Source organism: Moschus berezovskii, chromosome 9, assembly GCF_049115385.1.
Source record: "Moschus berezovskii isolate FMDL1 chromosome 9, NW_MosBer_1.0, whole genome shotgun sequence".
Taxonomy (NCBI): domain Eukaryota; kingdom Metazoa; phylum Chordata; class Mammalia; order Artiodactyla; family Moschidae; genus Moschus; species Moschus berezovskii.
The window spans coordinates 10,233,074-10,249,589 of NC_142468.1; positions in this window are offsets into that span (position 1 = coordinate 10,233,074).

Below are 16,516 nucleotides of genomic sequence, written 5' to 3' on the forward strand. Positions count from 1 at the left end.
ACACCTCTGCAAGTTGCATGATTTCGTTCCTTTTTATGGCTGAGTAATATTCCATTGTACCACATCTTCTTTATCCATTCTTTCATTGGTGGACAGTTAGGTTGCCTCCATGTCCTGGCTATTGTAAATAGTGCTGCAGTGAACATTGGGGTACATGTATTCATATTAACCTCTTGAGAGGGCCTTATATTTGAACATTTTTTGAGAGAGAAAAAAAAAACATAAAATACAATAGTAGAGCACCATACCACGTATCAAAAGAGAGGGGTGGGGCCTCTTGGTAGGTACCCTCAGGAGCTCAATACAGCAAACATGGAGTGACACCACTTGCGTTTGAAGTTCAGACTCATTATTTGCTACCTGTGCCTCTTTTTCGTAATGCAAGCCACTTTCTTGAGCATCTGATTGCTCACCAATAGTGAGGAGGCATTATTGTTTTCTTGCTCATTTTTTTTCAGAATTAAATAAGCTAATTAGGTAAAATACTTTCACAATGTCTAGCATGAAAATGGATTATTATTAACATTATTATTCTATATGTGCCAAGTCCTGGCAGCATTTACAGAGATAAAACAAGATACTTTCATCTCAACACATAAACAGCTCAAGAGAAACATAGATGAGAGAAGAAAGAAGGAAGGAGGCAATACTATTGTCATTCTCATTTTACAGATGTGAAAACTGAGGCTTAGAAAAGTTAGCAGCTGGCAGTAAGTTAATGCCCTTAACTCAGCAAAATTCAGCTTCCTAAATATCTAATTTGTTCTAGCTATCAAATTTACTGGCTTAATGAAAATGATTTTAATAGCTTAAATAGATGAGGAAACTAAAAATCAAGGAGGACCACTTTAAATGCTTTAAGGGAAGGCTGAATTTCGACTTATGTTAAAAAAAAAAATAGCAAAACAGAAATGTCAGCAAGCATTTTGGAAATTTCTCAGTTTCTACTGATCTCTGAACTCATTTTAATATTATTTGTTTTGTCAGATTTTAGCAATTTTAGGACTTTTTAGTCTATTTCTAAAATTCTTCCTTCACACTTTCTGATTTATGGTCAAGGTATTAGTGGCGCTAATCATATTATGATCTACCATGGCGAAATATCCTGAACAGTCCCACTTTCTTTACACACTTTCAATTTTGTAATTCTTTGTGTCCAGTATTTCAATAAACATGTTACACATTGGCCTATCTCAATTGTTTCTTACCAGCAAAGTTTCTGCATTTCTTATGTGATGAGAATTTTTTAGGTTATATTTATTTCTTCAAGATGATCACAGATTTAAGTTCTCAATTTAATTTAAATACTTAATGTAATTACACCTACTTTAAATAACTGAAAATTGGATTTAATCTAAAGATTTAATTCCACTTAAAGTTGAAATTCAATTTAATTTGAAATTAAAATTTAATTTAATATAACACAGTGATTATTCCACATGCTTTTGAATTTATATTTAAAATGGCTACAGATGCACAAACTGAAAGCTGATACCATTTGAGGTGTTAACAACAGAATATTAAAAATACTTAAAGTTAAAGAAAAGTTAAAAATGACAATCCAAAGCACTGAAATTCAAATCCAAAAGAAGGACCAGAAACAATCTTAAATATATGCACTTTACTGATGGTCCAAAGGTTAAGACTCCATGCCTCCACTGCAGGGAGGGGCACAGGTTCCATACTGAGTTGGGCAACTAAGATCTTATGTGCCACACAGTGTGAACAAAAATTTTAAAAAATTATAAAAGGGAAAATGTTGATTGAAAAACAGCATTTCTTATAGAAAATTTTATCACTTGTAAAACGCTTTGCTCAGTTAGCATGTCAACTTTCATATAATTTATATTCTTGCCAAACTTTGAAATTTTATGTAAATTTAGCAAAAACTGGTAATTTGCTTAACAGATCATCTGGAGAACTGACCTGCCTCCTAGATAACTTTCCTAATGGTACAGATGTACCAAGTTTTGGAGGCAAAATCTGCCTGGAAGTGGAAGTGAAAGTCACTTAGTCATGTCTGACTCTTTGTGACCCCAGGGACTATACAGTCCAAGGAATTCTTCAGGCCAGAATACTGACGAGGGTAGCCTTTCCCTTCTCCAGGGGATCTTCCCAATCCAGGGATTGAACCCAGGTCTCCCACATTGCAGGTGGATTCTTTACCAGCTCAGCCACCAGGAAAGCCCATAAATCTGCTTAGGACACTGATAACGCTTCTCCCTGAAGAACACTTCAAAGAATACAGAGGCAAAGAAGCTCAGATGGAAAGTTTACATTAGCAAGTTTCAGTTGGTCATAGATTACCATGTGCCAGGCCAAGAGAAATTTTGGTTTTGACTATGTAATCAGAAAAATTAATGTGTTATGTGTTATTCCCAGGCATTCCATGTGAAAAGATAGGCCTCCTCTAGTGTCCTCCACATTCTCAGCAAAATATTATCTCCCTAACATCCTTTCAGTCAAAGAAGAAGAGAACTCCATTTTCTGGTTCCCTGGTACTTTATCAGAAACTGTATTATTTACCTGTTCACACAGCTAAACTCTGAAATATGCCATAATATTTTTATTGTCATTTTTACTTCTTAAAGGAGATGGAAAAATTACCTTTTAGGAGAAAAGCAAGATTATACATGAAGGAGAAAAAAAAAAAACACCCGTTTTTCTAGGTAGCCAAAGAAACAGAAAAACAAACATTGTTGAGTCTCTCTTCCAAAATTTAACAGCTTTGTCTCACTAGTTTGCATATATGGTCCCCAGTTGGAAAACTCCTGTCACCGATGTTTGTGATGAAATGTTACTAAACTACATATTTATACTATCTCTTTTCAAGAGTTATAAAAACCCCTACTTATTTACTGCAAAGAAATGCCACACTTTTCAATGATTTATTTGCTTACTGCAATAAAGGGCATTTCCGAAAAAGCCAAGAAAATTAGCACAGAATGATACGCCACGCACTGGGTGTAGGTGTTCGGTAAATGGTATTTTATGTGGATAAGGAGGAGGAGAAGGAGCTGGGGAGTTTAATTCCAGGCACATTCGTTCTCTTAATTTATGCTGCAAGACAGAATTATTTAGTCACACCTCTGTATTTAATGCAAAATCAGTGATGAGGCAATCACTAAAATGTAAATCAGACAGAAGTACGAAGAACTGCTTTTTAACTGTTTTCTTGGTGAGCAGAGGAGAAAGTACAATTTCACATTCCATGATTGATGTGTTTCGGGAATTCAGAGGGTTGGGGACTTTTTGAACACCCCAGGGCATATCAATGTGTTATTTGAGTTACCAGTTGTCAAGTGCCTACTCTATGTTAGTAATATATTTATTTATTAGTATTTAATCTTCCAGGTAATATTACCACACTACATTATAGAGAAGGACCAAAATCAAATCGTGGTTTTTTTCCCATGTTGAACGGCCTTTAAGCAAAACAGGCAAAAATAATAGCTGCAATTCCAGAGTCTGGGTGGAAGTAGATGTTTCTTTATTCCAAGAGGCAGTGTTCCCTGGTGATTTAGATAGCATGAAATCTAGTGCCAGACTGCCTGCATTTGAACCCTAGCTCTGGTCTTTACAAGCTGTATGATCTTGGGGCAATTTACATAACTTCTCTGTCCTTCAATTTCCTCATCTGTAAAGTGGTTATTTTGATGATTAAGTAATTTAATATATCTAAGGCATTCAGATCAGTCAATGCCTGGCACCGAGTAAGTACTACATAATTGTCAGCTATTAATAATTCTTGAAAAGTGAAAAAAAATGTGAATGTGTTAGTCGCTCAGTTGTGTCCAACTCTTTGCAACCTCATGGACTGTAGCCCTCCAGGCTCCTCTGTCCATGCAATTCTCCAGGCAAGAATCCTGGAGTGGGTAGCCATTCCCTTCTCCAGGGGATCTTCCTGACCCAGGGATCCAACCCAGTCTCCTACACTGCAGGAAGATTCTTTACTGCCTGAGCCACCAGCCCAGAATCTATTCTCTCTTTTAGAAAAAACAATCCACATTTTCCCTTGTTTCACCACTACTTTTAGTCTACATGGTTTGAATGGTATAAACTCCATCCTGGTTTCTGACATAAATATATGCCCAAGCCTGATAATCAGAACAATGAATCACCACTGTCACTGGTCCAAGAAGGAACTGAGGACACAAGCTGGCCCAATAAAATCGTTGTGGAACTGTTCAGGGAAAATAGTGGTTCTTGCGATTGGACTGAGAGAGCTGTCAAAATTTAAGTATAGAGTTTGCAGGAATCACCTCCTAGAAAGAGAATGCTTAACACTGGGTCCCACGTGAGACAAAGCATAAATGAATGACAGTGAAGGAGAGAAGCAAATCTAAAGGCACCATTTGAGTCCCTCGACCCAGCTGGGACCAACAAGATCCACCCATGAACTTGAAAGATAAACGAGCCAAAATTACTCTTTGCTTATGTCAGTTTCACTTGGGTTTCTGTAACTGGCAAGCAAAAGTATTTTTATTAATATCTCTACTGTTCTCTTTTTAAAAGTTAAATAATTATTCATTTTGAGCAACCATTCCTACCTTGCCCTCCTTGTAACAAACTGGGCCAAATGAGCAGTGCTAAATTTGGTTACATTAAATATATCATTCCCAACCCCCACTTATCTCCACGACACAGAGGAGGAAGCTGAGAACTTGAGAAATTAAGTAAATGTTCTGACTTTTTATATTATTTATTTACATATTATTTCATTTTTTAAAAGTATCTAAGGTGGATTATCCAGATGCAAGTACAATTAAGAAAAATATTCTCTTGCTATGCTGAATGGTGAAGTCTCCAGTCTTTCTTTTTTTAAGAAAGATAAAGAAAGCAAAAGAAAAAGAATATCCTGACAGTTTGGCCTAATGATTAAACTAGGTTATCATAAAATGTAAAGATTTTTTCTCCCTTTTCTATAAGCTACCCTGAAATTGAATCCCTCTCTTCCTGTATCATATCCAATAAAGAAGAAAGGTCTTGGGGCAGAGAGACCTGAAAGCCCAGGTGACACACGCGTGGCAATTTGACCTCCCCATGCAGACTCCCTGGCTCCACAGAAATGAGACCTTTGCAAGCACAATTTTAGATGCCAACTTAAAATTGCAATGCTATTCAAGCAAGGATTTATTTTCACTACTACTCCTTCGTATTACTAGATGTGAGAAAGATAAATTAAATGTGAACTCTGATTCCTGGCCAGACTGCAAATCTATCACATGACATGAAATTTTTGGCGATTACACTATCTCTACTACCAGTGAAACAATTTCTTACACAGTTCAGTGATAACATTCACAACCACACTCTAAGAAAAGGATCTTTTTTCTCCCTTTGAAAACAGTACAGTGCACATTCTAAGCATCACCATGAAAATTATTCCCCATTAGTTGAGTCTGCTGCAACCAATATTATTTAATTTCCTAATAATATCCTCTACCTGCAACTGACAAGCCATATCAGTACCAAGGATCAAAATGTTTGAAAAGAAGCAAATAAACAAAGAGAGATAAGAAAGTTATTAATAGCCACAGAGTTAGACAGCCTCCTGAATAAAAAGGATGGAGTTGGCAGTTTCATAATTGCCTCTGATTGATTGATATGACAAATGTAACAATAGCAGATGATGTACAGCAGAGCTCCAAACAGCAAAAAGTTAAACATACATCAAAACACAGGAGCAGACAGCCTATTTTATTCTTTTTTCATTTTAGTTTAATCTTTGAAAGTTTATCTGATTTGTCTGATTCTTCTTCTCTAGGGACAAGAGCTTAGCTTGAGCTCTAGGAGTCATCCATCTCATGTCCAACTCTTGGGACCCCATGGACTGTAGCCCTCCAGGTTCCTTTGCCCATGTGATTTCCCAGGCAAGAACACTGGAGTGGGTTGCCATTTCCTTCTCCAGGGAAACTTCCTGACCCAGGATCGAACCAGCGCCACCTGTGTCTCTTGCGTTGCAAGCATAAGTAAATGTTCTGACTTTACTTATTTACCTATTGGGTTTCCCTGATAGCTCAATTGGTAAAGAATCCACCTGCAATGCAGGAGAACCCAGTTCAATTTCTAGTTCAGGAAGATCCGCTGGTGAAGGGATAGGCTACCCACTCCAGGATTCTTGTGCTTCCCTTGTGGCTCAGCTGGTAAAGAATCTGCCTTCAGTCCAGGAGACCTAGGTTCCATCCCTGGGTTGGAAAGATCTCCTGGAGAAGGGAAAGGCTACCCACTCCAGAGGTCTGGTCTGGAGAATTCCATGGACTCTATAGAGTCCATGGGGTGGCAAAGAGTCGGACACGACTGAGTACGTAAACGTTCTGATTTTATTTATTTACATATTATTTCAGTTTTAAAAAAGATCTAATCCACCACCAGCATTACAGATGGATTCTTTACCAACTGAGCCACCAGAAAAGCCTGCAGGGATGGAAAGAGGGTCTCTTGTCCGGAGGAGTGGGTGCTGTCATTGCTGAGAATCCCATGGAATCAATAGTCAAAAGATAAGGTAGACAGAGCCTCAGTTAATGCGCTGAGGAAAGGGGATCAGATGAACCTGTTACTCAACAGGAAAACTGAAGCAGAAGTTGGGCTTGAAGAACAGAATCGAGGGGGGAAGGGACAAGAAGATGAAGTAAGGAACCTTTCAAAAAGCCAAACCAGGAGTCAGGAGGTAAACCAGCGCTTACCTCAGGAGGTTTTTTGTTTGTTTGTTTTAATAAGAAGCAATACAGCCCACAGAAAGTGCTGAACATATTACCTATTACGTAGAAAGTGCTATGTACTTTTTTTTTGAAAAAAACACAGCTTCCTCTAGGTATCATTGACCTACCTAAATTACATGTATTTATGTAGCACAATTTGATAAGTTTTAACATATGCATACATTAAAAAAATTTTGTATTTTTTTGGGGGGTGAGCCATGTAGCAGTAATGATCCCAGACCAGGGATTGAACCCTTGCCTCCTATATTGGAAGCACAGTCTTATTGATTAGACTTCCAGAGAAGTCCTGTATACATTTATTGAACCATTCCCCATAATTCAAAATCTGAATGGACCCATCACCGACCAAACTTCTCTCACACCACTTTCTCTACTTCCTTCTTTCTGCCCTTCATACCATTGGAATCACTACATTCCAAGACACAACTGACTTTTTTTCTACTACTGTGGATTAGTTTTTATTCTTTAGGATTATACATATATGTTTAATAAATGAATATAAACTTATACATATTAGTTACATAATAAACACGTATTAATAATATGCATTTTAAAATACATAAATAAAATTGTGTAGTGTGTACTCTTCTGTTGACAGTGGAGAGAGTTTACCTTCTTTCATAGAGCCTAACATTTCTGAGATTTTTTTTGTGTTAGGAATTCCAACACCACCCTTAGGTTTGCTGACTTGCTAGGTGAACTCACAGGACTCATCTTGCCATGCTGGTGGCTCAGATCTGTTGCAGGAAAAAGGATACAAAGCATAATCAGCAAAAGGAAAGGGACATGAGACAAGATCCAGAGGAGACTAGACACAAGCTTCCAAGAATCCTCGCTCACTAAAGTCACACAGGACATCTTAATTCTCCCGATGGGAAATCAGGACAACCCATGTGTAATGTTACCTACTAGGGAAGCTTACTAGATACTCAGTTCCTGAAGTATCTGGTCACGTGCACAGTATCTGGTAGATATGAACCAAAATTCCAGACTCTCAGAAGGCAGGCAAGTACTCAGCATAAACTACACTGTTTGTACATTTTAGGCATACTGAGTCATTTTTTGACAGTTCTGGAAATGGTGGGAACTCTTTTGAAATCTAAGCTTACAGTTACTAACCAAGTGCCAAACGCTTAAGCATATCTTTTTAAGGACAGCAGTATCAAGCTTGCTAGTGTTAACTCTGTTCTGAACATTTACTCAGGTTGTTGCCTCTGTAAGTAGTCCATTCATTTTCATTGCTGAATAGCATTTCATTTGCAGACGTAATATGTGGATGTGACTGCTGATGGAAGTGAAGTCCAATGCTGTAAAGAACAATACTGCATGGGACCCTGGAATGTTAGGTCCATGAATCAAGGCAAATTCAAAGTGGTCAAACAGGAGATGGCAAGAGTAATAAACTAAAATGGACTGGAATGGGCAAATTTAATTTAGATGGCCATATATCTACTACTGTGGGCAAGAATACCTTAGAAGAAATGGAGTAGTCCTCATAGTCAACAAAAGAACCCAAAATGCAGTGCTTGGGTGCAATCTCAAAAACAACAGAATGGTTTCTGTTCATTTCCAAGGCAAACCATTCAATATCACAGTATTCCAAGTCTATGCCCTGACCAATAATGGTGAAGAAGCTGAAGTTGAACAGTTCTATGAAGGCCTACAAGACCTTCTAGAGTTAACACCAAAAAAAGATGTCCTTTTCATCACAGTGGACTGGAATGCAAAAGTAGGAAATCAAGAGATACCTGGAGTAACAGGCAAGTGCGGCCTTGGAGCATGGAATGAAGCAGGGCAAAGGCTAACAGAGCTTTACCAAAAAAAACGCACTGGTCATAGCAAACACCCTCTTCCAACAACACAAGAGAAGACTCTACACATGGACATCACCAGATGGTCAACACCAAAATCAGTTTGATTATATTCTTTGCAGCCAAAGATGGAGAAGCTCTATATAGTCAGCAAAACAAGACCAGGAGCTGACTGTGGCTCAGATCATGAACACCTTATTGCCAAATTCAGACTTAACTTGAAGATAGTAGGGAAAACCACTAGACCATTCAGGTATGGCCTAAATCAAATCCCTTATGATTATACAATGGAAGTGAAAAATAGATTCAAGAGATTAGATCTGATTGATAGAGTGCCTGAAGAACTGGGGATGGAGGTTCATAACATTGTACAGGAGGCAGTGATCAAGACCATCCCCAAGGAAAAGAAATGCAAAAAGGCAAAATGGTTGTCTGAAGCAGTCCTACAAATAGTTGAGTAAAGAAAAGAAGCCAAACGCAAAGGAGAAAATGAAAGATATACCCATCTGAATGCAGAGTTCCAAAGAATTGGAAGGAGAGATAAGAAAGCCTTCCTCAGTGATCAATGGAAAGAAATAGAGGAAAACGGTGGGAAAGACTAGCAATCTCTTCAAGAGAATTAGAGATACCAAGGGAATATTTCACGCAAAGATAAGCACAATAGACAAAAACAGTATGAATCTAACAGAAGCAGAAGAGATTAAGAGAGGGGGCAAGAATACACAGAAGAACTGTACAAAAAAGATCATCATGACCCAGATAACCACGATGGTGTGATCGCTCACCTAGAGCCAGACATCCTGGAATGTGAACTCAACTGGGCCCTAGGAAGCATCACTATGGATAAAGCTAGTGGAGGTGATGGAATTCCAGCTGAGTCATTTCAAATCCTAAAAGATGATGCTGTGAAACTGCTGCACTCAATATGCCACCAAAATTGTAAAACTCAGCAGTGGCCACAGGACTGGAAAAGATCAGTTTTCATTCCAATCCCAAGGAAAAACAATGCCAAAGAATGTTCAAACTACTGCACAATTGCACTCATCTCACACGGTAGCAAAATAATGCTCGAAATTCTCCAAACTAGGCTTCAACAGTACGTGAATGGAGAACTTCCAGATGTTCAAGCTTGGATTTAGAAACGGCAGAGGAACCAGAAATCAAATTGCCAACATCCATTGGATCATCAAAAAAGCAAGATAATTCCAGAAAAACATCTACTTCTGCTTTATTGGCCACACCATAGCCTTTGACTGTGTGGATCACAACAAACTATGGAAAATTCTTCAAGAGATGGGAATACCAGAGCACCTGACCTACCTCTTGAGAACTTTGTATTCAGGTCAAGAAGCAACAGTTAGAACTGGACATGGAACAATAACTGGTTCCAAATTGAGAAAGGAGTACATCAAGGCTGTATAGTGCCACCCTGCTTATTTAACTTATATGGAGAGAACATCATGATAAATGTCAGACTGGATGAAGCATAAGTTGGAATCAAGATTGCCGGGTGAAATATCAATAACCTCAGATACTCAGATGACAAAACCCTTATAGCAGAAAGTGAAGAGGAACTAAAGAGTCTCTCATTGAAAGTGAGAGAGGAGCGTGAAAAAATTGGCTTAAGACGCAACATTCAGAAAAATAAGATCATGCATCCCGTCCCATCACTTTGTGGCAAATAGATGGGAAAACAATGGAAACAGTGATAGACTTTATTTTCCTGGGCTCCAAAATCAAAGCAGATGGTTAACAGCAGCCATGAAATTAAAAGATGCTTGCTTCTTGGAAGAAAAGCTATGACCAACCTAGACAGCATATTAAAAACAGAGACATTACTTTTCTGACAAAGATCTGCCTAGTCAAAGCCATAGTTTTTCCAGTAGCCATGTATGGATGTGAGAGTTGGACTATTAAGAAAGCTGAGTGCCTAAGAATTGATGCTTTTGAACTGTGGTGTTGGAGAAGACTCTTGAGAGTCCCTGGGACTGCAAGGAGATCAAACTAGTCCATGCTAAAGGAAATCAGTCCTGAATATTCATTGGAAGGACTGATGCTGAAGCTGAAGCTCCAGTACTTTGGCCACCTGATGTGAAGAACTGACTCATTGGAAAAGACCCTGATGCTAGTAAAGATGGAGGGCAGGAGGAGAAGGGGACAACAGAGGATGAGATAGTTAGATGGCATCACCGACTCAATGGATATGAGTTTGAGCAAGCTCTGGGAGTTGGTGAAGGACAAGGAGGCCTGGCATGCTGCATTCCATGGGGTCTCAAAGAGTCAGACACGACTGAGCAACTAAACTGAACTGAACTTAACTGAAGTTTTTATATATAGAATGGACATCCATTTACTTCTTGATAAACAGGTAAGTGGTTTCCAGTTTTGGCCTATTACAAATAAACTGCTATGAACACGCATGACCTAACCTTTACTTGGACCTATGTTTTCACTGCTCTTGGGTATGTACCCAGGAGTAGAATGTCAGGGTCATTTTGTAGGTGTAAGCTGATAGATGTAAGAAACTGTCAAGCTGTTTTACAAACTGGCTATACCATTTTACATTCCCACCAGCAGTGCGCAAAAAGTTCCATTTGGTCTACCTCTTACCAACACTTCATATCTTCATCCTTCTTCATTTAGGACGTTCTAAAAGGTTTGTAGTGATGTCTCATTTTCGTTTTAACTGGCATTTCCCTAGTAATTCATTGTGCTGAGCATCTTTTTCATGCTCATTTGCTATTCATATATCTATTTTTTTGTCTGTTCAAAGATTTTGTCCATTTTCTTTGGGAAAAAAAAATGGTTGCATCTTCTCTTACTTGAATTTTGAGAATATTTATGTATTATGTGCAAAAGTCCCTTGTCCTATATGTGACTTGCCAGTCCTTTTTCCCAGTCTATAGGATGTCTTAAGTTTACAGATTGTCTTCAGTTCAGTTCAGTTCAGTTAGTCGCTCAGTCGTGTCCGACTCTCCGCCACCCCATGAATCACAGCACACCAGGCCTCCCTATCCATCACCAACTCCCTGAGTTCACTCAAACTCATGTCCACAGAGTCGGTGATGCCTTCCAGCCATCTCATTCTCCGTCGTCCCCTTCTCCTCCCGCCCCCAACCTTTCCCAGCATCAGAGTCTTTTTCCAGTGAGTCAACTCGGCGCATGAGGTGGCCAAAGTATTGCAGCTTCAGCTTTAGCATCAGTCCCTCCAATGAACATCCAGGATTGATCTCCTCTAGAATGGACTGGTTGGATCTCCTTGCAATATAAGGGACTCTCAAGAGTCTTCTCCAACATCACAGTTCAAAAGCATCGATTCTTCGGCGATCAGCTTTCTTCACAGTCCAACTCTCACATCCATACATGACCACGGGAAAAACCATTGCCTTGACTAGACGGACCTTGGTTGGCAAAGTAATGTCTCTGCTTTTTAATATACTATCAAGGTTGGTCATAACTTTCCTTCCAAGGAGCAAGCGTCTTTTAATTTCATGGCTGCAATCGGCATCTGCAGTGAATTTTGAATAAAAGCAACTTGTCAATTTTATTCTGTAAAAGCCATGCTGCTGGATCCTTTCTAAGAGAGCTTTGCCTAATCAAAACCTACACAGATTTTCTTCCATATTTTTGATAGAAATTTTATTTTTGTCTTTGATTTAAATCTACACTCTACTCTGAGTTAATTGAGCTGAAGGTTTTACTCTTGCAGTCTCATCTGCTTAAAGGCTGGCCTATCTTTCTTGAATAACCTTTATGCCTTTGATAAAAAACAATGGAACTTACAGATGTAGGTTTATTTATCAACCTTGTATCTGTTCTACTGATCTGGATTTTTTTTTCTAAGACTTCATGTAACATTTTTTATAGTCTGGGTCGGTTGGTCATGAATTACTTCTTTTCTTTCATCTTAAAATGTTTTTATTTTTCATTCATTTTTGAAAGATTTTTCTGGGTACAGTATTATGTCTGCTTCTTCCTGTTCTTTCTTTCTCTCCACGCTTAACTTTCCATCCTTCCTTCTTTTCCTTACTTCTTTCTCTTCCTTTCCTTCTTTCCTTTCTTTCTTTCTTTCAGCTCTTTAAAGATACTGTTTCACTGTCTTCTGGCTTATCCTGTTTCCAACAAGACGTCTGCTGTTTTGGCTTCTCTGTATATAACACATCTTTTTCCTAATTGCTTTATCTTTGCATTCTCTTTGTCACTTATTTTAAAACTTTTAATTATGAAGTGCTTAGGATCTGTTGGGCTTTGAAATTCCTATATTAGTGAGTTTACGGTTTTCCTCAAATTTTGAAAATTATCAGACATAATGAGCAAACAAACTATTGAGCAAAATTGGACAAAATTTAAATTCCTTCTCTCCTTTCTTTTAAGGACTTCAGTTACACACACATAAAGGCATTTAAAGTGGTCTCGAAACTCACTCATTTTCTGTCCCCCTCCCTTTTTTTTCTTTGGTATCTCATTTTGCAGAGCATCTACTTCAGTGTCTTCAGATTCACTATTTTTTCTTCTGCAATGTCTAATCAGCTGTTAAGCACATCTAGAGTAGTTTTTCATATCAAATATTTTAGTTTTCATATCCAGGAGTTTAATTTAGGTCTTTTTATATTTTTTGTTTTCCTACTTGACATGTTTAATCTTTCCTTTAGTTTCTTCAAAGTATGGAATACAGAAAAAATTAATGTTTTCATGTTCTTATATACTAATTCAGTTTACTCTAACATTTTGTGGTTGGTTTTGACTAATTTTTGTCTTTATTATGTGCTGTATTTTCCTGCTTCTTTGCATTCTTAATAATTACTGAATTGTTGACATTTTAAATTTTATCTTGTTGAGTCCTAGATATTTTGATTTTCTTGCAGATATTCTTGAGCTTTGTTCTGGAACAAAGTTAAGTTACTTTGAAACAATTTTCTATTTTCAGGACTTATTCTGAAGCTTTAATATATATGTATTACTATACACATCTACGTTTAGGCTAGACCTAAGCTTACCCCACCACTGAAGCAAAACCCTGTTTCATCTCTTTGACTCAAAGGAAGGCGCTGTGCTCAGTTGCATTTTCCTTGCCTGAACTGCAATCTAGACAGTAATCAAGCACTTTTAGGGCTCATCTTATTTGCAACTTGTTGACTGAGACCTCAAGAATAGTCTTTCATAAATTGTATCTGCTTTTTTATTATTTCAGGTAGGAAACTAAATTCAGTCCCTATTTCTTCATATTGCCTGGAAAGCCTATATATATATATATATATATATATATATATATATTTTTTATACTGAGTCTCTCATTATTGAGTTACTTAAGTAGATTTGTCTGTAATATGTATTATAAGTATGTAATAAACCATTAAAAGTAACCTATATGTATATGCTTATATGTTTTAAAACAGAGATCTTAGAGAACTTTCCAGTCGAATGGCTTCAAAATCTTTGAGTGTTGTTTTTTAACTGGAGGCTACACGATCAGAAGCACATGTACATGTGAGCTACATAAAGTTTATTTTGTTGATAAGAACAATAGACAAAATTCATATCTAGCAAACAGGTATGAAAGAAACTGAAAAAGAATGAGATATACGAGGTGAGTAAGTACAGTCAAAGCTTTATATCCATTTTATTTTTCCTTTTTGTAAGTCATTGTTCAGAGTGTCCCAGTTTGATGTAATTTTCGTGAAATTAAACCTGGACAGCTAACAATTATGTAATTAAATATATTCAGCTTCAATTAAAAATCAAAATTTCTTCAAAGATGCTAACATAATATCTTATAGCAATATGAGAGCAAAAAAGTCCTATTAGCTGACGTGACCCAGGCAATTATAAACTAGGGGAAGGGAAATGGATAGGTGAAACATTCAATCAGAAAGACGCATGGCAGAGAGCTCACATGTAATATAATATCCCCTTACAAATGAGAAAACTGAAACTCAAATTTAAATAACAACCAGAATGGCACATCTGATATGCGACTAAATATGTATATAAACTGAAATCATTTGATTGCCAGTATTGACTATTAACTTACCTGTTAATTTGCTCAGAAAGAAAATTCTTTCTTATGTATAAAATATTTCTCCATTTCAGAATTTGGGATGCAGAGAAAAGCCAGTGTTGAGTCCCAACTCATAAACTGTTCAGATTGTCATGGGACATCTAATACATGATAAATATTGTTTGGGTTATGTGAAAAACCTCACTATTTGATTCGAGTAATAGTTTTGGAGCACCTTCTCCATTCTATTCATCATGTTAAGTATTAGAAATATTGAGACAATTAAGACAGACAAGATCATGCTCTTAAGGAGTTTACGTTTCAGATGCAGTAAGGACGAAACATAAGATACTTCAAATAGTGATGAGTAATATCCGACCCTTAGCGACCCCACGGACTGCAGCCTACCAGGCTGCTCCATCCATGGGATTTTCTAGGCAAGAGTACTGGAGTGGCTTGCCATTGCCTTCTCTGAATATAATGAACACAATACATTGGTAGTTATCACCAATGGATGATTTTGTATCAATAATATACATCAAAGGTAGATCTTACAGGACTTTTAATAAAATGCATGATAGGATTGAGGGAAGAAATAAACTGGGGTGGGAAGGGAGCAGGTATAGGAAAGAGCACCTAGGTAGGAAGTGATAGGAAAAGGAATCAAAAACCCTGTTTTGTCCCTATTTAAGTGTGAGCTGTCTATTAGAACAGTCCTTCTCAAACTAATTTGCACAGGAATCACCTGGGGGAAATCTTATTAAGATACAGATTCTGATCTGCATCAGGGGCTAAGGTAGGCCCAGGATCCAACATTTCTGACATTTCTGACATTCTCGAATAACAGTAATGATGGTGAAACACAAACCATGCTTTGAGTTGCAACACCTTAGATAATCAGGGTGAATATAGGTAGAACAGAGATCTGGAGGGAAAGGATTGAGTTCTAAAATTTGGGACCGTTAGACACATTTCTTAAGAAAAGTCCATATTGAGACTATATGGATGACTATGCAAACCAGAAAGTTTGAAGGAAAATATAAAACTTAGCAGCCAAATGTATAAGCTGACATTTGTGTAACACAGAACGTGAGTGCAAAAGAAGGTAAGAAGGACAGAGGGATTAATGTAGAGTTCAGGAAACAGAGAGGATGTGGGCGAATGTTGCGCCATAGATCTATCAGACGGGTAAGAAGAAAAGGCTCCCTCTGACTCCTTTTTAGCTAATCCCATTCTACCTTATAAGAACCATTTAGAATTTTAGAGAAAAAACAAAGAAACAAAACAAAATTGTAAACTATGGAGTGACAGCAGGCAAAGCAAAAAAAAAAAGTAATCACAGTCTTTACTGACAAAAATTATTTACAAAACTAACAGCTTAAAAATTAATCCTTACACTAATGTCTAACTAGATCTTTTGGGAGAGAAATGGAGAAATATGAGCACATTGAGGGACTGAAGAAGTTAAAACAATTGCTGAATTTTGACTATAAGTTCAAAAAAGAGAGAAGTAAGATCCCCTAAAGGGCTGTTCAAAGCACTTAAATTTGAGCTCACCAAAGCATGTACTAATGCTTTAACAGCTGGAGTGGTTAAGCATTCTTCTGTTTTAGCAGTTTTAATAGCTGATGACAAGAGACCAGGGTTAGACACCCAGAGAGCTCGACAGCCTCACGGGCAACACCTGAAGTCAGTGAGCATCCATTCTGATGGGATGGAGCAGTGTCTTCTGAAGAACAAAAATGCTTGAAAAATCGTTCTATATATTTAAAGTAGATTTGCCCTTTACTTAAACTTGACCAACAGACTCCACCAAGGCATTAAGCAAGAGTATTACAATTGCTGGGTTTCGAAAAGACAAGCAGACCATCCTCAGTGAACACATGTCTAGTGACTGTAACACGGGAGCACATCTATTCTGGGCTCAGACAGACACCACATAAAGCAAAATAGGGATTTGCCATAAAGTGAAACAGAGGTTTAGT